Source organism: Aquarana catesbeiana, linkage group LG12 (assembly GCF_042186555.1).
Source record: "Aquarana catesbeiana isolate 2022-GZ linkage group LG12, ASM4218655v1, whole genome shotgun sequence".
NCBI classification, from domain to species: Eukaryota; Metazoa; Chordata; class Amphibia; order Anura; family Ranidae; genus Aquarana; species Aquarana catesbeiana.
This window is the reverse complement of record NC_133335.1, coordinates 236,546,667-236,571,929: the sequence shown is the minus strand read 5'-3', so window position 1 is coordinate 236,571,929 and position 25,263 is coordinate 236,546,667. Positions and strand designations below refer to the sequence as shown.

At 43.9% G+C, this 25,263-nt stretch overlaps 1 protein-coding gene across 4 annotated transcripts in view; it reads left to right on the top strand.

The window, feature by feature from the left end:
• The first annotated feature begins 966 nt into the window (after positions 1-966).
• LOC141113685 (uncharacterized) overlaps positions 967-25,263 on the top strand; it is a 46,270-nt gene continuing 21,973 nt past the window's right edge. Inside the window, exons 1-2 of one of the 4 annotated variants that reach the window (XM_073606946.1) lie at positions 967-1,234; positions 14,468-14,670. The gene's annotated coding sequence lies outside the window, so the exon portion shown is untranslated. Of the gene's footprint in view, positions 1,235-4,631; positions 4,857-14,467; positions 14,671-25,263 lie in introns of those variants that run through there. The other 3 variants (XM_073606945.1, XM_073606948.1, XM_073606947.1) reach the window with 3 other exon arrangements.

Here is a 25,263-nt window from a genome sequence, read left to right as displayed (position 1 = left end):
TTTTTTAATTGACACTTTTTTCCTAGGTGAATGGGTAGGTGTACGATGTACCGCATACTCATTCACATAGGGTGGGGGGCCGGGATCTGGGGACCCCCTTATTAAAGGGGGTTCCTGGATTCCGATAAGCCCTCCGCCCGTAGACCCCGACAACCAATGGCCAGGGTTGTTGGGAAGAGACCTTGTCCTCATCAACATGGGGACAAGGTGCTTTGGGGTGGGGGGGGCAGCAGGATGCCCCCTTCCCCAAAGCACCCACTCTCTCATGTTGAGGGCATGCGGCCTGGTACGGTTCAGGGGGGGGGGGGGGGCGCTTGCTCGTCCCCACCCCCTTTCCTGACCGGCCGGGCTGCGTGCTCGGATAAGGGTATGGTATGGATTTTGGGGGGGACCCCCACGCCGTTTTTTGGGCGTAGGGGGTTCCCCTTAAAATCCATACCAGACCTAAAGGTCCTGGTATGCTCTTGGAGGGGAATTCTTTCTCGCGCTGGCTGCAATAGGAAAATGTGTTTTTCCTATTGCAGTCAGCGCGAGATGTACGGTACCCTGTCGCCGAGAACCAGTGCGAAACACAATCTCGCGGGCAGGTACTGTAAAAAAAAAAAAAATGTTCTTTTCTTGTAAAAAGTGACCTAGTGGGCAATCACGGAATAGGCATTTGCATGCTCACCTGGGAAGAGTGACTCACTGTGTGGAGTCGCCACTCAGGTGACAGGACATCCTATCTAGAGCAACAAAACACCTACCTATTGTCCCCTCACTTGGAGGAGTGAGATATTGGGAGAGAATTACTCTTCAGGTGATACCCCATACACACGCACTTTGTTTAGAATGTTTGGAGACCCCCTCGGGGCTGGAAGGAAACGCAGTGAGAAAAGTCCTTTAAAAACTTAAATTGGAATTCGCAACTGGGGAATTTTTATTTTTTTTTAGCTCATTTTTGTGGATCACTCCGCCCATGTGCATATTTCCTTTTCCTTGATTATAAATGGAGGAGAGTATTAGACCTTAGATCTTGCAGACCTTGTTGAGGACTGGAGGAGAGGCGGCACATGAAAAAAAAGAAAGTGAAAGCAGCTTGCAGACAGTTGGTGTTGTTGATCTGATCCGTCAGCCGCTGTCACAACTTTCCCAGGTTGAGAAGGAGCGAGCAGCGAGAGAAAAAAAACTCTGGAGCTGGAGAAGAACGTTCGCTGGGGGTCTCAGCTGCAGCCGACTCATCAAACACAAGAAGGTGAGACAAATGCAACAATCGCCCTGCAATGCGACTGCAGGAGAAACGCCAATAATAGTAGCAGATTCTCCTTTCCAGCTTTGCTCTGTTCTAAGTTTACACAGCCGACATAACAAAACTCTGCTAATCCACATTTAATCTCCAGCAGAGTTACTTGCAGGCTGAGGAGGCAACGCAGAGAGCGTTCTCATGCACAAAAAAACGCTGCCCCCCCCCCCCCCCCCACAATTAGAGCTTTCGTTCGATGGTATTTTATTAACCCCCTGCAGTTTTTTATTTTTTGCGCTATTAAAAAAAAAAAAAAAAAAAAAGTTCTATTTTTAACCTGTTCACGTCTAAGGGGTAAAACAAATCTTAATGCCTAAGCACAACTTTGCAACTTTCACTTTGCGTTAGTAAAACTGTACATATTATCACTAACTTTGTGCATGCAGGTGGATTATACTGCGTTTTTTTTGGGGGCTTTAATTTGGTGGTAAATAGTAATTTATTTATTTTTTATTATTATTATATTATTATTATTTTTTATAATATTATTATTATTATTATATTATTATTATTTTGTATATTATTATTATTATTATTATTATTATTATTATTATATTATTATTATTATTATTTTATTATTATTATTATTATATTATTATTATTATTATTATTATTATTATATTATTATTATTATTATGAAAGAAAAACTGGCCCAAAATAGTAAAAAAAAATTTTTTTTTTTTTCATTTAGCTCTATTTTTTTTTTCTGCTACTACTGTAACCCACCACCAAAAAACAATCCAAAATAAATTCTCCTGCTCCTGCCGATCGCAGTGATACCACCTATGTGTATGTTAGGTGTTGTTTGTACCCGTAGTACAGCCAGAAACAACAGTGCCCACTTTTCTTTTTTTTTTTTATCCTACCTTATCCAACATACTGATACTAATTTAACCCCCCACCTTGTAATATATATATATATACAGGGCTTTTTTTTCTCATGGAATAGGTGCAGGAACCCCCCCCCCCCCCCCGTCTGAGTCACCCCTTGTCTTTGCCCCCCTACCCACCTCTGACCACCGTCCCTTGATTCCACCCTCTACCCACCTACCAGTACTGCCCCTTTTAGAGAATACAGAACCAAGTATCATTTTGTGGTGCTAAATCATTTGTATGGAACATGTTAATGATAAAAAGAAAAGCAGTAAAATAGATCCCCTGCAGCCAGGAACAATAAAATCCCAGCAATAGATCCCCCAGCAACAATAAACTCCACCTAAACAACAATAGATTCCCTGCAGCAACAGTGAACCACCTGCAACATTAGACGCCCCCCCCCCAGCAGCAACAACAGATCTCCCAGCAGCCAGCATCTATTGATCCTCCAGCAGCCAGTAAAAATAGACCTCTCCCTCAACAGTAGATCCCTTCCAGCAACATAAGACCCCCCCCCAGCAACAATAGATTCCCCATCAGCAACAATAGACCCTCACACAAAATCAGATCCCCACCAGTGACAATAGATCCCCCAGCAACAATAGATTTCCCATCAGCAACAATAGACCCTCACACAAAATCAGATCCCCACCAGTGACAATAGATCCCCCCAGCAACAATAGATTTCCCATCAGCAACAATAGACCCTCACACAAAATCAGATCCCCACCAGTGACAATAGATCCCCCCAGCAACAATAGATTTCCCATCAGCAACAATAGACCCTCACACAAAATCAGATCCCCACCAGTGACAATAGATCCCCCCAGCAACAATAGATTTCCCATCAGCAACAATAGACCCTCACAAAAAATCAGATCCCCACCAGTGACAATAGATCCCCCCCAGCAACAATAGATTTCCCATCAGCAACAATAGACCCTCACACAAAATCAGATCCCCACCAGTGACAATAGATCCCCCAGCAACAATAGATCCCCCATCAGCAACAATAGACCCTCACACAAAATCAGATCCCCACCAGTGACAATAGATCCCCCCAGCAACAATAGATTTCCCATCAGCAACAATAGACCCTCACACAAAATCAGATCCCCACCAGTGACAATAGATCCCCCCAGCAACAATAGATTTCCCATCAGCAACAATAGACCCTCACACAAAATCAGATCCCCACCAGTGACAATAGATCCCCCCCAGCAACAATAGATTTCCCATCAGCAACAATAGACCCTCACACAAAATCAGATCCCCACCAGTGACAATAGATCCCCCCAGCAACAATAGATTTCCCATCAGCAACAATAGACCCTCACACAAAATCAGATCCCCACCAGTGACAATAGATCCCCCAGCAGCCAACATCAATAGACCCTCCAGCACACCCCACACCCCCATGCTATTACATACATTTAGTGTTGGAGGTGCCGGAACTGCGTCCCCCCCCCCCCCCCGTGTTCCCGCTGAAAAAAAGCCCCATATATTTGTGACTAATGGTTTGCAGACAGTTGGCATCCTCAGAAAAAAAAAAAACGCAGAGGGTGTTTGTGAATATATTTCTTTTTTTTTTTTTATTCTACCTCAACATACTGATACTAATTTAACCACTTTAGCCCCGGAAGGATTTACCCCCCCCCCCCTTCATGACCAGGTAATTTTTTGCGTCACTTTAACTGACGATTGCGCGGTCGTGCGACATTGTACCCAAACAAAATCTACCTCCTTTTTTTCCCCCCACAGATAGAGCTTTCTTTTGGTGGTATTCGATCACCTCTGCCGTTTTTATTTTTTTGCGTTATAAACAAAAAAAGACCGACAATTTTGGAGAAAAAAAAAAAAAACAATATTTTTTACTTTCTTCTATAAAACATCCAATAAAAAAAATGTAAAAAAAAAAAATATATATATATATAATTTCTTCATCAGTTTAGGCCGATATGTATTCTGCTACATATTTTTATGTAAAAAAAAAAAAAAAATCCCAAAAAGCGTATATTGATTGGTTTGCACGAAAGTTATCACGTTATACAAACTATATCATAGATTTAGGGACTTTTTTTTTTTTTTTTTTTAGATTATTTTTTTAATATTTTTTACTAGTAATGGCGGCGATCGGTGATTTTTCGCGGGACTGCGACATTGCGGCGGACAAATCTGACACTTTTTTTTGCGGAATCAGGGGACCAGTGACACCGATACAGTGATCAGTGCTAAAAAAAAAAAAAAAAAAATGCACTGTCACTGCATAAATGCAATGTGGTTGAGCATCATGGAAAATGTAGTTCCAAAACATCTGGGGGTGCCGAGGTTCGCCATCACTGCCCTAGGGGGTGCTCGCTAACTGTGTGGGGGATGTGCTTAACTAGAGGAAGAGGGAGATCTGTGTTCCTGGTTGGCAGTAAGAAAAGATCTCTCTCTTTCTCTCTGACAGAACGACCGAATTTTGGGCGATTTTTCATACAGTGTATGGCCAGCATTAGGCTCTCGCCGAAACGCGTCAGCTGTTTGCTTTTTAATGCTCGTATGTAGCCAATATATTTCGTCACCAAGGACTTTGGAGTTGTCTCTCCTCTCTTATATATCACATTTAGTGTCAGAGGACACACTGAACCTTGTCACCTGTCCTGCACTAGGATTGGATTGCTTCTATTGAGAGAGCTGCATCTTTCCTAACTATGTAACTATATATAACCGGGGCTTCTTTTCACTGGGAATGCGGGGAAATGCAGTCACCTCCAGCACTGAATGTATGTAATGGCAAGGGGGGTGGGGTGTGCTGGAGGGTCTATTGATGCTGGCTGTGGGGGGGGATCTATTGTCACTGGTGGGGATCTGTTTTATGTGTGAGGGTCTATTGTTGCTGGGGGGGTCTATTGTTGTGTGGGGTTTATTGTTGCTGGGATGAGGGTCTATTGTTGTGGGGGGATCTATTGTTGCTGGGGGGGGGGGTTATGTTGCTGGGAGGGATCTACTGTTGAGGGAGAGTTTTTTTGTGTGAGGGTCTATTGTTGCTGGGGGTCTTATGTTGCTGGGAGGGATCTACTGTTGAGGGAGAGGTCTTTTTGTGTGAGGGTCTATTGCTGTGTGTGTGTGTGGGGGGGGGTCTATTGTTGTGTGGGGTTTATTGTTGCTGGGATGGGGTCTATTGTTGTGTGGGGTTTATTGTTGCTGGGATGGGGTCTATTGTTGTGTGGGGGATCTATTGTTGTTGGGGGGTGTTATGTTGCTGGGAGGGATCTACTGTTGAGGGCGAGGTCTTTTTGTGTGAGGGACTATTGCTGCTGCTGGGAGATCTTTTGTTTCTGCTGAAGGGGGGTTCTAATGTTGCTGGGATGGATCTATTGTTGCTGGGTGTGGTATTTTGTTGTGGGTGGTCCATTGTTGCTGTGTGTGTGTGTGGGGGAGGTCTATTGTTGTTGTTGGGTCTTATGTTGCTGGGAGGGATCTACTGTTGAGGGAGAGGTCTTTTTGTGTCAGGGACTATTGTTGTTGCTGGGAGATCTTTTGTTTCTGCTGGAGGGGGGTCTAATATAGCTGGGGTTGATCTATTGTTGCTGAGTGTGGTATTTTGTTGTGGGTGGTCCATTGTTGTGGTGTGTGTGGGGGGGGGGGGGAGAGGTCTAGTGTTGTGTGGGGGAATCTATTGTTGCTGGGATGGGGTCTATTGTTGTGTGGGGTTTATTGTTGCTGGGATGGGGTCTATTGTTGTGTGGGGGATCTATTGTTGCTGGGGGTTATGTTGCTGGTAGGGATCTACTGTTGAGGGAGAGGTATTTTTGTGTCAGGGACTATTGCTGCTGCTGGAAGATCTTTTGTTTCTGCTGGAGGGGGGTCTAATGTTGCTGGGGTGGTCCATTGTTGCTGTGTGTGTGTGTGTGGGGGGGGTTTATTGTTGCTGGGATAGGGTCTATTGTTGAGTGGGGGATCTATTGTTGCTGGGATGGGGTCTATTGTTGTGTGGGGGACCTATTGTTGCTGGGATGGGGTCTATTGTTGTGTGGGGGATCTATCGTTGCTGGGATGGGGTCTATTGTTGTGTGGGGGACCTATTGTTGCTGGGATGGGGTCTATTTTTGCTGCATGGGGATCGATACCCTGGCAAATTGAAGCCAAACTCCAACTCACACTTTATAAACATCCCAGATAACAAGTAATTGAGCTGCAAGTTGGAAACGACTTGCTCAGCTATTGATGGACTTTCCCGGCTGCACAAGTCCGCATTGCACGACTCCAGATCAATATTCTTTGCAAACATTCTGCAAGTTCTGGTTCCGTTATGTTGTGTGATATAGTCCTCCCACCACAGGGGGTCACTGTGGCCAAATTTTCAGGCTGTAGACTTGCAGAGCTCTTGCTGTAGACTCAAAACTGCGACTTTGCTCTTGCTGGAGACTTTGCCACGCAAATTTGCTGCAAAATTGGAAAAAAAGTGTCAACTCAATCTCTTTTTTTTTTTTTCTCTGTTTACCAAATCTAATTGGACGAGAGATTTCCTGAACGCATAGCATGTGAAGATTTTCCTTCTGGAGTTCCCAGCGTAGAAACTGTTTACACGGAGCTTATTCTTATTTTTGTTTTGGGGGTTTCCCCCTCAATTCAATATCATACCGGTTATTTACCTTCTGACCAAATATTTGGACACGCATTGGGCAGATTTGCTTTCATTCTAAAGGGGAATAATTCTAGGATCAGCTAAAGACTAACAAAGCTTAAAGGTAGAACATGTAACACGTTCCCGAAGATGGAGTTATCCTTTAACCCTTTCCGCTGCCAGAGACGTTTTTGTGGTTTTTTTTTGCACACGTTTAAAAAATCATTTTAGGCCTGAAGATTACGTAAAAAAGCCCCCCCGAAACATGATATTTTTTTTTTAATTGAAAGCAGACACCCTGGAGAATAAAATAGCGGTCGTTCCAAATTTTTATGTCACACGATATTACCGCACGGGTCTAGGAAACACAAAATTTCAGTAAAAAAAAAAAAAAAAACACATAAAAGTTAAAGTCAGAAGATCTTTTTTTGATCAAACATTCCCATAGACACTCCTAATTCGAGCTGACCCTCCCCCCCCAACCTTGTAATATGGATTTGTGACTAATGGTTTGCAGACGGTTGGCATCCTCAGAACAAAAGTCCCAGAGGGTGTCTGTGAAAATAATTCCAAGAAGAATCAGGAGGGTTTAAATCCTTGTTGCTCTCAATGTTTCTCAACTCCAGTCCTCAAGGCGCCAAAACAGCTCATGTTTTCAGGATCCCCCTCAGATGAAACGGCCATGGTAATTACTAAGGCAAAATAATGGAGAGCCTGAAAACATGACCTGTTGGGGCGCCTTGAGGACTGGAGTTGAGAAGCACTGATCTAGATGTAAATGTGGCTTCAACAATTATTGACTCGTTTGTGAGGTCAGGCGCTGATGTTGGATGAGAAGGCCTGGCTCGCAGTCTCAGCTCTAATTCATCTCAAAGGTGTTCTATCGGGTTTAAGTCAGGACTCTGTGCAGGCCAGTCAAGTTCCTCCACCTCAAACTTGCTCATCCATATCTCTATGGACCTTGCTTTGTGCACTGGTGCGCAGTCACGGAAGGGGCCGTCCCCAAACTGTTCCCACAAAAGTTGGGACCATGAAATTGTCCAAAATGTCTTGGTATGCTGACGCCTTAAGAGTTCCCTTCACTGGAACTAAGGGGCCAAACCCAACCCCTGAAAAACAACCCCACACCATAATCCCCCCTCCACCAAATGATTTGGACCAGTGCACAAAGCAAGGTCCATAAGTCAATGGATGAGCGAGTTTGGGGTGGAGGAACTTGACTGACCTCAACCCGATAGAACACCTTTGGGATGAATTAGAGCGGAGACTAGGAGCCAGGCCTTCTCGCCCAACATCAAAGCAGTAAATGTGCGGTGGGCGGTCGGGAAGCAGTTAACCGGACCCGCCCGTTTGTGACCTCACAGATGCTCTTCTGGAAGAATGGTCAAACATCCCCATAGACACCCTTCTAAACCTTGTCGGCGGCCTTCTCAGAAGAGGTGAAGCTGTTGGGCTACTTTCACACTGAGGCGGGCGGGCGCTGGCAGTAAAGCGGGGCTATATTTAGCGGCGCTTTATCATCGTTTTAGCGGCGCTGTTCGGCCGCTAGCGGGGCGGTTTTAACCCCCAGCTAGCGGCCGGAAAAGGGTTAAAACCGCCTCCAAAGCACCGCTGCAGCGGTGCTTTGCCGGCGGGTCTGCAGCGCTGCCCCATTGTTTTCAATGGGATAGGGGAGCTTTTGGAGCGGTAGATACGCTGCTCCAATAGCGCTGCAAAGATGCGGCTTGCAGGACTTTTTTGACCGCCCTGAAAGCGTACCGCCCCCGGGGCTTTCACATTGGAGAGAATTGAGCGGCTCTTTCAGGGCGCTTTGCAGGCGCTATATTTTTTAGCACTTTAGCGCCTGCAAAAGCGCCTCATCCAACATCAGTGTCTGACCTCACACATGCGCTTCTGGAAGAACGGTCAAACATTCCCATAGACACCCTCCTAAACCTTGTGGACGGCCTTCCCAGAAGAGTTGAAGCTGTTATAGCTGCAAAGGGCGGAGCCAACTCAATATTGAACCCTACGGACTAAGACTGGGATGCCATTAAAGTTCATGTGTGTGTAAAGGCAGGCGTCCCAATACTTTTGACAATATAGTGTATATGTAAATAAATAATAAAATAATAAATGTAAAGTATAGTTTTTTTTGGGGGGGCGGGGGGGCAGCTCAAAGCAGTTATTTATAGTGAGGAATGTACGGAACAAGTGCAGCTTGTTGACTACAACCAGTTCCACCATGACCTGAATAGATGAGAACTTTAGCAGGAAAATTTGCTGAGCCGTATTTACCTTATTTACCCTCCTATTGTGTGGGAGTCAGACAATCACAAACAGGTTTTTTTTTTTTTTTTTTTTATCAGTTAGTCAAAAGAAAGCTTATGAGTTGTGAAAATTCCAAACACGCTAAGAGTTCACTTTAGGTTCACCCCCTTCCCCTGTCAGGAGCGAGTTGTGAAATCTCATCATTTTGGATGTAAAGTATTCTTTTCCTGGAACAGCTCAACGCACTTCAAGAAGTGATTTGCTACTTTATAGCGAACGTTCGGAAATATTAAAGTGATATTAAAGCCAAAGTACAAAAAATAACAAACATGTTACACTTACCTGCTCTGTGTAATGGTTTTGCACAGAGCAGCCCCGACCCCCCTCCTCTTCCCGCCGCTGCTGGCCCCTCCCTCCCAGCGAGTGCCTCCCCTCCCCCAGATTGCAATGGGGGGCTCCCAAACAGACTCGTTCCTGAGCTACACCTCTGCGTGTCCATTAACATACAGAGCCACGGCTCAGCCACGTTCATCGTTCTCTCTCTCTCTCTCTCTCTCCTCATTGGCTCACTGGCTATGATTGACAGCAGCGGGAGCCAATGGCTCTCTTAACCAATGAGGAGGGAGAGCCAAGGCTCTCGTGCCCGTCGCTGGAGGAAGATCGGGCTCAGGGAAGTATTGGGGGGGGGGGGGGCTGCTACACAGAGAAGGTTTTTTACCTTCTTGGAGATAATGTATGAAGGTACAAAAAAAAAAACCTTCAGCTTTTACGACCACTTTAGGCAGCACCTTGATAATGTCTCTTTGACTTGAATTATTCCTGAATGGTGGCATTGCCCTCTAAGAGTGTCTCGCTTCTAAGAGACCCCATTACATATCCAAAAAAAACTGCACATTGAAGCCCAGAAAGATCAAGTATTTTAACCTCTTGCTGCGCAAGGGATCTAAACGCCGGGAGGCATAGGCAGGCTTTCCGTTCGTGTGACCGCTGTGATTGGCTGCCCTATCGGTCACATGATCAGAAGCTCCCGATTGCAAGTATGCATGTGTGATGTATGGTGTCCTACTCTGCTCTTCTACCGTCTTCTACTGGTTCAGATTTGTTTTAAAAATGTGACGTGAAGAGAGACGGGAAATTCTGTGACCAGCCATGGTGGTGGCCATCAGTCTAAAGCATGATGAGCCAATAGTCTGAAGCAACCATTCTGAACCTGGATTCTATGGAACCCTGAGGTTCCCTCAGAGGATGCTATGGGCTCTGGCTGATTGACCTCCCATCTGATGGTGTCTGCATAAATCCAGGTCCAATTGTCAGAACCAACTGTATGGCATCAATTATCTTTTAATCTGTCTGTAAGAGTTGCATTCTGACCAGCACTGTAATCGGGGCATCCCTCTCACTGGCCACCAATGTAAGGAACATTCTTCCCACTGATCACCAATGTAAGGAGCATTCTTCTCACTGATCACCAATGTAAGGAACGTTCTTCCCACTGATCACCAATGTAAGGAACATTCTTCTCACTGATCACCAATGTAAGGAACATTCTTCTCACTGATCACCAATGTAAGGAACATTCTTCTCACTGATCACCAATGTAAGGAACATTCTTCTCACTGATCACCAATGTAAGGAACATTCTTCTCACTGATCACCAATGTAAGGAACATTCTTCTCACTGATCACCAATGTAAGGAACATTCTTCTCACTGATCACCAATGTAAGGAACATTCTTCTCACTGATCACCAATGTAAGGAACATTCTTCTCACTGATCACCAATGTAAGGAACATTCTTCCCACTGATCACCAATGTAAGGAACATTCTTCCCACTGACCACCAATGTAAGGAACATTCTTCTCACTGATCACCAATGTAAGGAACATTCTTCTCACTGATCACCAATGTAAGGAACATTCTTCCCACTGATCACCAATGTAAGGAACATTCTTCTCACTGATCACCAATGTAAGGAACATTCTTCCTACTAAATGAAAAGCATTAATTTGCAATTTTTTTAGGCAGTCTGAAGCCTCAGGCTCCTTCCACTCTCATTATTATCATCCTCTGATGGTTGGCTTCCTGTGTAGCAGATTACTAATAGTGTAATTGATAAAACATAAATGGGTGGAAGATGGATAGAGGGCGTCATCATTGGTGTGTCCCGGACAGACATGAATAATTACCGCCCTGGGGGAGCATGAAGAGTACGACGCCGTTCTTGGCTGTGCAGGTAAGTGGGATGATTTATGGAGTCATTCTCTGCTCTCCTACTGCATCCCTTCGGATTGGTTTTAAAAATGTGATGGGAAGCGGGATGAGAAATGACGGCTATGCAAATGATCAGTTAATGACTATAGTACGGATCTATGAAACTGACACTTGCGCATACTAATTCCGTTCCCAGGCTAACTACATTCATTCACTCTAAAGGAGGCCACACCCAAGAATATCCTATACTGTAGCTTACTAGAGGTAGTGGTGGCTTAGAGGTGGCGTCTGTGTTTGTTTTTCCTCTTAAAGCCAAGATCATTTATTAACAAGTCCACAAAATAACTGTTGACCCTGCCAGAAATGCAGCACCCCAAATGCAGTCTCCCACACAAGAGCTCCCTCTAGTGGAGGCTTCATCAGCAGCCAAGAAAAAAAAAAAAAGATTCTATTCCTTTAAAGCACGATATATAGCCTAGTAGTGCTTATGCAGTGTCATTTGTCCCATTCTATGCTGTAAGATGCCTGGTTGATCCTGCATGTTCCTGTGTCCCCCTGTGTGTGCTGACCACGGTAATCATGGCTGCTGATCCATGATATTGTGGTCAGTAGGGAAGCACCGATACCATTTTTTTTTTGTGTACGAGTACCGATACTTCTTTTTTTTTAGTACTCGCCGATACCAATTACCGATATCTACCGCAACTGTTTTGTTTTCACTTCAGCTGTCAGCAATGGTACAAAACATTGAAAAGTTATTTACAAATGAAATAAATTGATTTTTGTTTTTAATTTTGCGCCTTTTCAATGTGAAATGTGTAAATACATGTTAATATACATACGTGCAAAAATATTCACTAAAAAAGCAACCAAAAAAAAAAGTTTTAATTGTTTATAAAATAGACGTGAACAAAAAAAAAGCAGGAAAATAATAATTAAATGGAGGAGAATAGGGAGTTAATTAAGGCTGATTAGAGCAAATTAAGGGTTAATAAGGGGTTAAACAGAGGAACATTTCTTCATCCCTTTGATCTGCAGATGAAGAAACAGAAAGATACAAAAAGAAACAATGTTTATTTTTATTTTAGTGTTTCAGTGGCTGAGCAATGTTGTTAATAAACATTTGGCTGCTTTTTTTTTTTTGACAGCTCCAATTACCGGACTTCTTTAACACTTCAGCTGTCAACAGGGAAGACCCCCACTGACAGCTCAAAGAACCGAGCCTGAAAGTATCGGTTTCAGGTATCGGTGCATTTGCAGGAGTACCGATACTTGTGCAAATACTCTGTATCAGCACCGATACTAGTATCGGTGCAACCCTAGTGGTCAGTATATGTGCCTCCGTCATACCGCTGCTCTCCCTCTCCCCCTCCCTCCCTGCCTGTCAGCTCCGGAGTCTGTGTATGTGAGCCGTCTCCTCCCCTCCCCTCCGCTGCTCCTGTAAAATCACTAATCACAAATCCTGGAATCCCCTCTGTTACAGCAAGGTATACTATGCAGCGTCTGTTTTTAAAAATAATTATGCAGCGAAATACCTTATTTCAGAGCGTAGCTGTGCGCTCACGTGACCTCCCACTGCTCTCCTCCTGGCTGACGTCAGAGGGGAATCCCAGCCCCTCCCACTGTAGACCTCCGATTGTGGATGGAGAGTGGCTGGAAGTCACGTGAGTGCACAGCGGTGCTGTATAACAAGGCGTTTTGCTGCATACGTTTTTAAAAAACGCAGACACTGCACAGTATAATCTTGCTGTAACAGAGGAGATTCCAGGGTTTGTGACTGGCGACTTTACAACCGCTTTAAGGCTAGGCTCACACTACAACGCGGCGCAGGAAACCCAAGGTCCGTGTGCGTTTCCCACACCACGTTCAGAACGCACTGCAGTTGCGACACCCCAAATGCAGGTCTCGAACGCAACGCAGGACGTGAGCTATCGCCGCGAACGTTTAAAGCGAGAGCAATGATTCTAGCGCCAGATCTCCTCTGTAGTTCTAAACTGGTAACCCATACAACTACATGGATGGGGCAGAAGAGACTCCCCCTTATGCCCTAAATGTGCCACACACAGGGGAGATTTTATACACATGAGGTGGCGCTGCCCGAAACTTGGCTAGATATTGGACGGAGGTCACACAGACTGTATCCGCTGTATTACAGACGCCTGTACCATGTGCACCTCTGGTGTGCCTCCTGTGTTCGGTTGATGCTGAAATGTATACAAAAGGCATTTATATAATGGTAGTTAGATTACTATACCGTGCCAGGAAACCCATAGCACATTATTGGCTACGTGCCTACAAAGGCTCAGTGGATCGCATATGTCAACTCCCTCCTTCTTAGGGAGCAGTTGGCATATCGACACCGAAAGGCTCCAAAAAAAATCCTGGAGGAAAGAGTCTATGCTTTATAATATTTTATTTTATCTCATGTTAGTTTATTTTCCTATTATTTTAACCGCTTGGCGACCGCCTCGCGCAGATATACCGCGGCAGAATGGCACGTACAGGCAGAATCACGTACCTGTACTTTGCCCTTTAAGAGGCGGCCTGCGGGCGCGAGCGCACGCCCGCCGCAAGCTCTGTGAGCCGGGTCGCGGGTCATCAAGTCCGCGGGGGATACCCGCGATCGTCTCACGGAGAGGAGGAACGGGGAGATGCTGATGTAAACAAGCATCTCCCCGTTCTGCCTAGTGACAGTGTCACTGATCTCTGCTCCCTGTGATCGGGAGCAGAGATCGGTGACGTGCCACACACAGCCCCCCCCCCCCACCTCAGTTAGAAACACTCCCCAGGACACACTTAACCCCTACACTGCCACCTAGTGGTTAACCCCTTCACTGCCAGTGTCATTTACACAGGAATCAAGGCATTTGTATGGCACTGATTATACTGATTGGTCCCAAAAATGTGTCAAAAATGACCGATGTGTCCGCCATAATGTCGCAGTCGCGATAAAAATTGCTGATCGCCGACATTACCAGTAAAAAAAAAAAAAATTATTAATAAAAATGGCATAAAACTATCCCCTATTTTGTAAACGCTATAACTTTTGCGCAAACCAATCAATAAACGCTTATTGGGATTTTTTTTTCTACTAAAAATATGTAGAAGAATACGTATCGGCCTAAATTGAGGAAAAAAAAAAATTTTTATATATTTTTGGGGGATATTTATTATAGCAAAATGTAAAAAAATATTGCGTTTTTTTTCAAAATTGTCGCTCTTTTTTTGTTTATAGCGCAAAAAAGAAAAACGCAGGGGTGATCAAATACCACCAAAAGAAAGCTCTATTTGTGGGGAAAAAAAAGGACGTCAATTTTGTTTGGGAGCCGCGTCGCACGACCGCGCAATTGTCAGTTAAAGCGACGCAGTGCCGAATCGCAGAAAGTGCTCTGGTCAGGAAGGGGGGTAAAATCTTCCGTTGCTGAAGCAGTTAAAAGTGTGAGTTTTCACTTTTTTTTTTCTTATTTCTTTTATTTTCTTAGTCTTGTTCGTTTTAAGTTCTACAAAAAAAAAACGAGGTTATATGTTCCTAATGCTAGGTAACTTTATTATATGCACGTACATGTCTGATTTTATGTATAATTCTAGAATGGGGAAATATGTGTACCCCCCTTATTGTAAAACAGTTACCCATTATTCTTGTCAATAAAAAAAGTTTTGATGCAAACAAAAAAAAAACATAGTTTACTCTGCTTCAGTGATGAATATACACAGAAGTGATTGGTACCGATTGCTCGCTGTGTTCAGTCAGGAAAAGAAAGTGGCCAATAAATGACATCTCCTTGTGCGCCGGCAACGGCTGTCGATGGGAGAGGAGGGAAGCCGGCAGCGCGAAAGCGGCACACAAGGGGGGGCCCGTACAGCAGATGGAAGGGGTGCATGTGCTAGAACCAATCCCCCTGCAGTGCAGCCGGAGGGAGAGGAGGAGAAGCTGGCAGCGCTGCAAGGGGGAGACAGAAGAGGATCGGTGTCTGCAATAAGACAGTACAGCCAGTGTTCTGCCGAGAAAGTTCCCCTCGGTGGATAAGGACCCCCCTCTACTGCGCAGGCGCAGCGCCTGCGCAGTAGGAGCCGCCGGAAATAGCCGAAGCCAAATAGAATAGAAATCAGCTGTACGCGGCACCTGTAAGAGGGCCCCTCGCGGTCTCGCTTCGCTCGCCACGCTTCGCTCGCCACGCTTCGCTCGCCACGCTTCGGGCTCGGTCTCGCTTTGCTCGCCACGCTTCGGGCACGGCCTCGCTTTGCTCGCCACGCTTCGGGCACGGCTTTGCTCGCCACGCTTCGGGCACAGCTTCGCTCGCCACGCTTCGGGCACGGCCTCGCTTTGCACGCCACGCTTCGGGCACGGCCTCACTTCGCTCGTCACGATTCGGGCACGGCTTCGCTCGCCACGCTTCGGGCACGGCCTCGCATCGCTCTGCACTTTTTTATTCTCCCTCTAGGTCCACTTGGATGGTGGGGCTTGAACCTGGACCCAGGGCGCAGGCGCCGTGTACAGCTGATTGAAGGTTTTCAGCTTCGGCTATTTTCAGCGGCTCCTTAGTCATTGGTACTGCGCAAGCGCTGCGCCTGCGCAGTACACGGGGGTCCTTATCCGCCGGGGGAACTTTCTCGGCAAGACACCGGCTCTCCTGATTAGCAGGTACCTGCCACCCCCCCTCAGTTTTGAACGGATGGTGCCTGGGCCCAGAACAGGAGGGCTGGCTGTACTGCCTTATCAGTGGCCCTGTATACAGCTAGGAGATTGTAGAGGTTGTCTGGGCACCCTCACATACCACAAAGTGCACTGCTATTGTTAGGGAGGAATTCTAGTAAAAAAAGAAAAAGTTTCAGGGTACTGCTTAGAGTAATAAACATTTTTAGATGTTCCCCATACAATGCAGATCTTCACTCAGTTGCCCTCAAATAAAAAACACACTTACACCCCTACACCCTGATGTGCGACCTCCTGCATTCCAGTCTGGGAAAAACTGACGGCTGAACAATGGGCGCTCATGTTTTTTGATGTTTATAATAATACTCAGCTTCTGGACTTGTACTGTATTTTCCAGATGCCTGGACCACTACACTGGCTGACATGGGCAGCACAATGTAGTCAACTGTACAAAATTCTTAGAACATCCTTTGGGCCAGCTTCTGCCCTAAGCAAAAAATGCTCCAGCCTCACAACCCTTCATGTATGGGGGTAATTGAGTACAGACAGCCTTATTGTTGTCTCAACCAACCATTCTAATCCATTGGCGGCAATCACGGGCGGTCGCATTGTGGGGTTATGAACTGACATTATAGAACGATCAATCATTTTCTTTGTCCAGCTCCCTCAAGGGAAACCGTGACATGTTTTGGCATTAAGAACAAGAAGAATGAAAAATGTTGTCAAGCCACCTTAAGAAAGCTAAACTTATCAGGAAGATGTCAGAGAAAGAAAGCTGTGGTAATTTGGGGACAGTCCAAGCAGGAAGATCACTTGCGATAAATTACTGCTAAAGTGAACTTGTTTTGTTTACTTCAGCTTTAACTGCCTCTCCTATATTTCTTTGTTGAGTATTTGTACTCTTGTTTACAATGAGAGGTGCTCAACAGGAACATCTACTCTACATAATGGCATTGAGATTGCACTCAGGTCAAACATTTGTGTTAGAAGGTAGGGCTGGAGTTAGGAGGTAGGGTAAGAGTTAGGAGTAGGGTTAGTGTTAGGAGGTAGGGGAAGAGTTAGGAGTAGGGTTAGTGTTAGGAGGTAGGGGAAGAGTTCGGAGTAGGGTTAGTGTTAGGAGGCAGGGTTAGAGTTAGGAGTAGGGTTGGAGTTAGGTGGTAGGGCTGGAGTTAGGACTTAGGGTTAGAATTAAGAGGAGGGTTAGGGTTAGGAGGTAGGGTAAGAGTTAGGAGTAGGGTTAGTGTTAGGAGGTAGGGGAAGAGTTAGGAGTAGGGTTAGTGTTAGGAGGTAGGGATAGAGTTAGGAGTAGGGTAAGAGTTAGGTAGTAGGGCTGGAGTTAGGTAGTAGGGCTGGAGTTAGGAGGTAGGGTTAGAATTAAGAGGAGGGTTAGGGTTAGGAGGTAGGGTAAGAGTTAGGAGTAGGGTTAGTGTTAGGAGGTAGGGGAAGAGTTAGGAGTAGGGTTAGTGTTAGGAGGTAGGGGAAGAGTTCGGAGTAGGGTTAGTGTTAGGAGGCAGGGTTAGAGTTAGGAGTAGGGTTGGAGTTAGGTGGTAGGGCTGGAGTTAGGACTTAGGGTTAGAATTAAGAGGAGGGTTAGGGTTAGGAGGTAGGGTAAGAGTTAGGAGTAGGGTTAGTGTTAGGAGGTAGGGGAAGAGTTAGGAGTAGGGTTAGTGTTAGGAGGTAGGGATAGAGTTAGGAGTAGGGTAAGAGTTAGGTAGTAGGGCTGGAGTTAGGTAGTAGGGCTGGAGTTAGGAGGTAGGGTTAGAATTAAGAGGAGGGTTAGGGTTAGGAGGTAGGGTAAGAGTTAGGAGTAGGGTTAGTGTTAGGAGGTAGGGTAAGAGTTAGGAGGAGGTTTAGTGTTAGTAGCTAGGGTAAGAGTTAGGAGTAGGGTTAGTGTTAGAAGGTAGGGTAAGAGATTGGAGGAGGTTTAGTGTTAGTAGCTAGGGTAAGAGTTAGGAGTAGGGTTAGTGTTAGAAGGTAGGGTAAGAGTTAGGAGGAGGTTTAGTGTTAGTAGGTAGGGTAAGAGTTTGGAGTAAGGTTAGTGTTAGGAGGTAGGGTAAGAGTTAGGAGTAGGGTTGGAGTTAGGTGGTAGGGCTGGAGATAGGAGGTAGGGTTAGAATTAAGAGGAGGGTTAGGGTTAGGAGGTAGGGTAAGAGTTAGGAGTAAGGTTAGTGTTAGGAGGTAGGGTAAGAGTTAGGAGGAGGTTTAGTGTTAGTAGCTAGGGTAAGAGTTAGGAGTAGGGTTAGTGTTAGAAGGTAGGGTAAGAGATTGGAGGAGGTTTAGTGTTAGTAGCTAGGGTAAGAGTTAGGAGGAGGTTTAGTGTTAGTAGGTAGGGTAAGAGTTTGGAGTAAGGTTAGTGTTAGGAGGTAGGGTAAGAGTTAGGAGTAGGGTTAGTGTTAGGAGTTAGGGTAAGCGTTAGGAGGAGGTTTAGTGTTAGTAGCTAGGGTAAGAGTTAGGAGTAGGGTTAGTGTTAGGAGGTAGGGTAAGAATTAGGAGTAGGGTTAGTGTTAGGAGGTAGGGTAAGAGTTAGGAGTAGGGTTAGTGTTAGGAGGTAGGGTTGGAGTTAGGAGTAGTGTTGGAGTTAGGTGGTAGGGCTGGAGTTAGGAGGTAGGGTTAGAATTAAGAGGAGGATTAGGGTTAGGAGGTAGGGTAAGAGTTAGGAGTAAGGTTAGTGTTAGGAGGTAGGTTAAGAGTAAAGAGTAGGATTAGTGTCAGAAAGTAGGATTAAATTGAAGAGGCAGCGTTAGTGTTAGGAGGTAGGGTAGACTTATGAGGAAGGGTTAATGTTAGGATGTAGGTTAAGAGTTAAGAGGTAGTAGGGTTAGTGTTAGGAGGTAGGGTTAGAGTTAGAAGATAGAGTTAGTGTTAGGAGGTAGGATTAGATTTAAGTGCTAGGGTTAGTGTTAGGAGGTAGGGTAGTTTTAAGAAGTAGGGTAAGAGTAAGGAGTAGAGTTTGTGTCAGGAAGTATGATTACATGTAAGAGGTAGGGTTAGAGTTAGGAGTAGGGTTAGTGTTAGGAAGTAGGGTTCGATTTAGTAGGGATTGAGTTAAAAGGTAGAGTTAGTGGCAGGAGGTAGGGTAAGATTTTTGAGGTAAGGATTGAGTTAGAAGTAGGAGTTGATTTCAGGAGTAGGGTTATAGTCAAGAAGTAGGGCTTGTGTTAGGAAGTGGGGTTAGAATTCAGAGTTAGGGATAAAGTTAGAGTTAGTGATAAGATGTAGGATTAGATTTAAGAGGTAAGGTTAGTGTTAGGAGGTAGGGTGATGTCAGGAGGTAGGATTAGTGTTAGGAAGTAGGGTAGGAGTTAGGAATAGGGTTAGTGTTAGGAGGTAGAGTGATGTTAGGAGGTAGGATTAGTGTTAGGAAGTAGGGTAGGAGTCAGGAGTAGGGTTAGTGTTAGGAGGTAGAGTGATGTTAGGAGGTAGGATTAGTGTTAGGAAGTAGGGTAGGAGTTAGGAATAGGGTTAGTGTTAGGAGGTAGAGTGATGTTAGGAGGTAGGATTAGTGTTAGGAAGTAGGGTAGGAGTCAGGAGTAGGGTTAGTGTTAGGAGGTAGAGTGATGTTAGGAGGTAGGATTAGTGTTAGGAAGTAGGGTAGGAGTTAGGAATAGGGTTAGTGTTAGGAGGTAGAGTGATGTTAGGAGGTAGGATTAGTGTTAGGAAGTAGGGTAGGAGTTAGGAATAGGGTTAGTGTTAGGAGGTAGAGTGATGTTAGGAGGTAGGATTAGTGTTAGGAAGTAGGGTAGGAGTCAGGAGTAGGGTTAGTGTTAGCAGGTTGGGTTAGAGTTGAGAGGTACAGTTAGTGTTAGGAAATGGGTAAGTGATAGGAATTAGGGGTTAGGAGTTAGGGTTAAACTAATTAGTGGGATTTGCTGGGCACTAGGGACCACTGGATGGTGGACAATGGAATTACTAGAGCAAGATCAGGAGCAGAATAAATGGCAACAGCATAAGACTTAGCACAGCAAGCAAATCCAAACAGGGATACAAGGAAAATCAGCAGAAGGACTTAAGTACCCTCCCAGCAACCTGCATCAGGTGGAGACTACTGATTACTAGAAACTGCTGGCAGGTGGGAGACACCAGCTGGAATTACAACTCTCCTCCCAGGAAACCACAGTGCCACCAGCGGGTGATCCAGATCCTGACAGGTTGTCTTATCCAAAAGCCCCCTTATTGGTCCTTCTGAGCATGCTGCTGGCCATAGTTCAAAGGCCTATACACTATGGTATAAAATAATAATCCTGAGCTAATCTACACATAACTTTGTGGGGACCGTGAGTGTCAAACCTGAACCTATACTAGGGCAGACCCAAACCTCAACCTGAGCATGCAAAGCCTCCCCTATCCATTTTATGTAAAGCAGCAGTGTGACCTCAGAAAGTCACATTCTCAATGCTAATCTTTGTTTTTCTACTTTATCAATATGGACTTTGTCCTCATAAACAGCTGTTGTAGTCAATTAGGTCATAAAATCTCACTTGTATGATATAAGGAAATTATGACTCTAGTGATATCCTCTTGTTAATCCAACAGGCTAAAGAACAGATAAAGTGTAAGTAAAAGGGGGAGAAGGAGGGGGAGAAGGGTCACTGTCACGGAGAAACGTGGATAGCGTAATGCCCAAATGGCTTGCGCTCTGGCCTTGCACCTCCGGGTTCTGAATCTTCCCAAGGTTGGGATTCGTGTGATTCTCTCCCGCTGATCCAGCCCATTCACAACCCAGAAATATTGATAAATGATTAAAGTACAACTAAACTGGCCCAAAAAGTGTCTGAGCAAACCTAAAGAAAAAAAAAAAAACATATTCAGTAAATCTCTGTATATTTCCCCATGTTTCTTCCTTTAAAAAAAACTGCAAGTACAGAAACATGTTTGCTAATCTGCCAAAAATCCAGTGAGCTCGGACCTCCCTGCCTGGGCACAGCTCCTCTACTGCACTGAAATCCCAAGCAGCATTGTCAGCCCTGTCTCCTGTAAGCAAGTTTACTTTGTCAGACTGATTGCACAAAAAGGGCCATGATTGGCTCATAGACCTCTCTGGTCTAGAACAGGGGTCTCCACACTTTGCAGTACGAGGGCCACATCGCATATTTTACAAATAATTGTGGGCCAGAAAAATAGCCCCCCTTACATAACCGAGTCTCCCCTTCACATCAGATCCCCCCTCTTCACATCAAAAGCTCCACACCACAGCCCTTCCCTTGACTTCAGAGTTCCCCCTTCACATCATAGTCCCCATTTCTCATCAGAGCCCCCTTACATATCAGAGTTGCCCCTTCACATGACAGCCCCCATTCACATCAGAGCCCCCCCTTCTCATCAAAGGCCCCCCTTCACATCAGAAGCTCCCCATCACAGCCCTCCCCTTCATATCATAGTCCCCTCTTCAAATCATAGTTCCCCCTTCACATCATAGACCCCTATTTCTCATCAGAAGATCCCCATCCCATTAGAGTACCCCCTTTCTTATAAGATAACCCCCTTTACATCAGAAGCCCCCCATCACATCAGAAGACCCCCATACCATTAGAGGCCCCCTTCTTATCAGAGACCTGCTTTCACATCAGAAGCCCCCCCATCACATCACAGCCCCCCATCACATCACAGCCCCCCATCACATCATAGGCCCTTGATGCTCAACTGAAGCCCCCACATCACATCAGAGCCCCCTTTCACATTAAAAGACTCCCCATCCCATTAGAGTCCCTCTTTTTGCAGAGACCCCCCTTCACATCAGAAGCCCCCCATCACATCAGAGCCCCCTTACATTACAGTGTCTCCTCTTCACGTCAGAGTCCCCCTTCACATAAAAATCTCCCTATCAAATCACAGCCCCCCTTCACATCAGAAGCCCCCCATCACATCAGAGCCCCCTTACATTACAGTGTCTCCTCTTCACGTCAGAGTCCCCCCTTCACATAAAAATCTCCCTATCAAATCACAGCCCCCCTTCACATTAGAAGCCGCCTATAACATCAGAGCCCCCCTTATATTACAGATTACATTCTCTTCACATCAACATCCATACCTTTACATCAAAATCTCCCCATCACATCACAGCCCCCCTTTTACATCAGAAGACCCCCATCCAATTAGAGTCCCCCGTTCTTATCAGAGACCCCCATTCACATCAGAGTCCCCCTTTATATCAGAGCCCCCTTTACATTACAGTGTCCCCTCTTCACGTCAGAGTTCCCCTTTACATCAAAAGCTCCCTATCAAATCACAGCCCCCCTCCACATCAGAAGCTGCCCATCACATCAGAGGCCTCCCCTTACATAACAGAGTCCCCTCCTCATGACAGAGTCCCCCCTTCACGTCAAAAGCTCCCTATCACAGCTCCCCCTTCACATCAGAGCAACCCTTATATTACAGATTACATTATCTTCACATCAAAGTCCCCACCTTTACATCAAAAGCTCCCCATCACATCAGAAGACCCCCATCCAATTGGAGTCCCCCCCTTCTTATCACAGCCCCCCCTTCACATCAGAAGCCCCCATCACATCAGAGCCCCCCTTACATTACAGTGTCCCCTTTTCACATCAGAGTTCCCCTTTACATCCAAAGCTCCCTATCAAATCACAGCCCCCCTTCACATCAGAAGCCGCCCCTCACGTCAGAGTCCCCCCTTCACATCAAAAGCTCCCTATCACAGCCCCCCTTCACATCAGAGCCCCCCTTATATTACAGATTACATTATCTACACATCAAAGTCCCCACCTTTACATCAAAAGCTCCCCATCACATAACAGCCCCCCCCTATTTCTCATCTGAAGCCCCCACATCACATCAGAGTCCCCACTTCACATCAAAAGCTCCCCATCACATCAGAGTCCTGTTTGGCGTCAACCAATCTGTCACGGATTCGCACGCCCACGGCGACTAACTAACCGCGACGTGCGTTCCGTGACCGGGGTATATGAGGAACTAAGGGAATAAGGGGGAACTTCTACTGCGCATGTAAGACTGGCTGTAGTATTTTCACAGCCTGCACTACCTTTGGCCACCACTAGAGGGAGACTCCACTCCAATCCAGCTAGCTGACCACACACAGGCAGATACAAATCTTACATACAATCTGGTGCACTCTAAGGGTTGGGGAGCAGTCTAGCAATTACTATACACTTCTAGGGTTCCTCCAGCTATCCTGCAAGCTTGAACCCCAGTGTTAATCACTCTTCCCACTGTCCCCACACCCACACACCAGACACACAATAAACGATAGCCTGCCACCACCCAACAGTTTGTCCGCAGACTGGTCTGCTGAGCCACCACACACACAGATCTCTGTCTGGAAGATCTGTTAGCTTACAATCTGCATACAATCTGCCAACACACAGTGCAATTGCATACCGATTGGTACGTAACTTAAACCGAGTACTTAGGCACTAAAATACAACAACCTCTCCAGAGATATGAGTCCTAGCTTAGTACACAGAAGTCACTTCCCCTAATTTCCCCTAATGAGAAGCGCGGTCCATTCTACAGCTGGACGCCTAAATTCCATCTGGTGACACATTAACCCGATTTATGTGCCAAAACACAGCGTCTGCCGTCCATCACACCTCATCTCTCACCGATGTTTATTACTTCGCTCGAAGTAAACTGAAATCTGAATTCCAGAACAGAATAAAATAGAATAAAAATTAAAGGAATAGAATAGAAAAGACTATAATAGAATAATAGAAAATAAAAGAATTGGAAAAAAAAAATTGAATCGAAAATGAAGGAATAGAATAGAAAATAAAAGAATAGAATAGAAAAGAGCAGAGTAAAACAGAACAAAATATAATAGAAAGTAAAAGAACAGAATAAAAGAGAGTAGAAAATAAAGAAATAGACTAGCATAAAAAAAAAGAATAGAATACAATACAATAGAAAGGATATATTCTGAAATTTTACATTTCAAATAAATTTGAATTAAAATAGAGTAGAAAAGAATAGAATAGAAAAGAATAGAGTAAAACAGAACAAAATATAATAGAAAGTAAAAGAACAGAATAAATTAGAGTAGAAAATAAAGGGATAGACTAGCATAAAAAATAATAGAATACAATAGAAAGGATATCTTCTGATATTTCAAATTTCAAATAGAATACATTTGAATTTAAATAGATTAGAAAAGAATAGAGTAAAACAGAACAAAATATAATAGAAAGTAAAAGAACAGAATAAAATAGAGTAGAAAATAAAGGAATAGACTAGAATATAAAAAAGAATAGAATACAATAGAAAGGATATCTTCTGAAATTTCAAATTTCGAATAAATTTGAATTAAAATAGAGTAGAAAAGAATAGTATAGAAAAGAACAGAGTAAAACAGAACAAAATATAATAGAAAGTAAAAGAACAGAATAAAATAGAGTAGAAAATAAAGGAATAGACTAGCATAAAAAAATAGAATACAATACAATAGAAAGGATATATTCTGAAATTTCAAATTTCAAATAGAATAAGTTTGAATTAAAATAGAGTAGAAAAGAATAGAATAGAAAAGAATAGAGTAAAACAGAACAAAATATAATAGAAAGTATAAGAACAGAATAAAATAGAGTAGAAAATAAAGGAATAGACTAGCATTAAAAAAATAGAATACAATACAATAGAAAGGATATCTTCTGAAATTTCAAATTTTGAATAGAATACGTTTGAATTAAAATAGAGCAGAAAAGAATTTTGTAAAACAGAACAAAATATAATAGAAAGTAAAAGAAAAGAATAAAATAGAGTAGAAAATAAAGGAATAGACTAGCATAAAAAAATAGAATACAATACAATAGAAAGGATATCTTCTGAAATTTCAAATAGAATAAGTTTGACTTAAAATAGAGTAGAAAAGAATAGAATAGAAAAGAATTTTGTAAAACAGAACAAAATATAATAGAAAGTAAAAGGACAGAAAAAAATAGAGTAGAAAATAAAGGAATGGACTAGCATAAAATAATGGAATAGAATAGAATACAATGGAAAGGATATCTTCTGAAATTTCAAATTTGAAATAGAACAAATTTGAATTAAAATAGAGTAGAAAAGAATGGAATAGAAAAGAATAGAGTAAAGCAGAACAAAATATAATAGAAAGTAAAAGAACAGAATAAAATAGAGTAGAAAATAAAGGAATAGACTAGCATAAAAAAAAGAATAGAATAAAATACAATAGAAACAATATCTTCTGAAATTTCAAATTTCGAATAAATTTGAATTAAAACAGAGTAGAAAAGAATAGATTAGAAAAAAAAAATAGAAAAAAAACAATTGAATAGCATAAAATAGAACAATATAACCTTCTTCCGAAATTCGAATAGAATACATTAAAATTTGAATAGAATAAAAAAAGAATAGATTAGAATAGAAAGTAAAATAGAATAGAATAA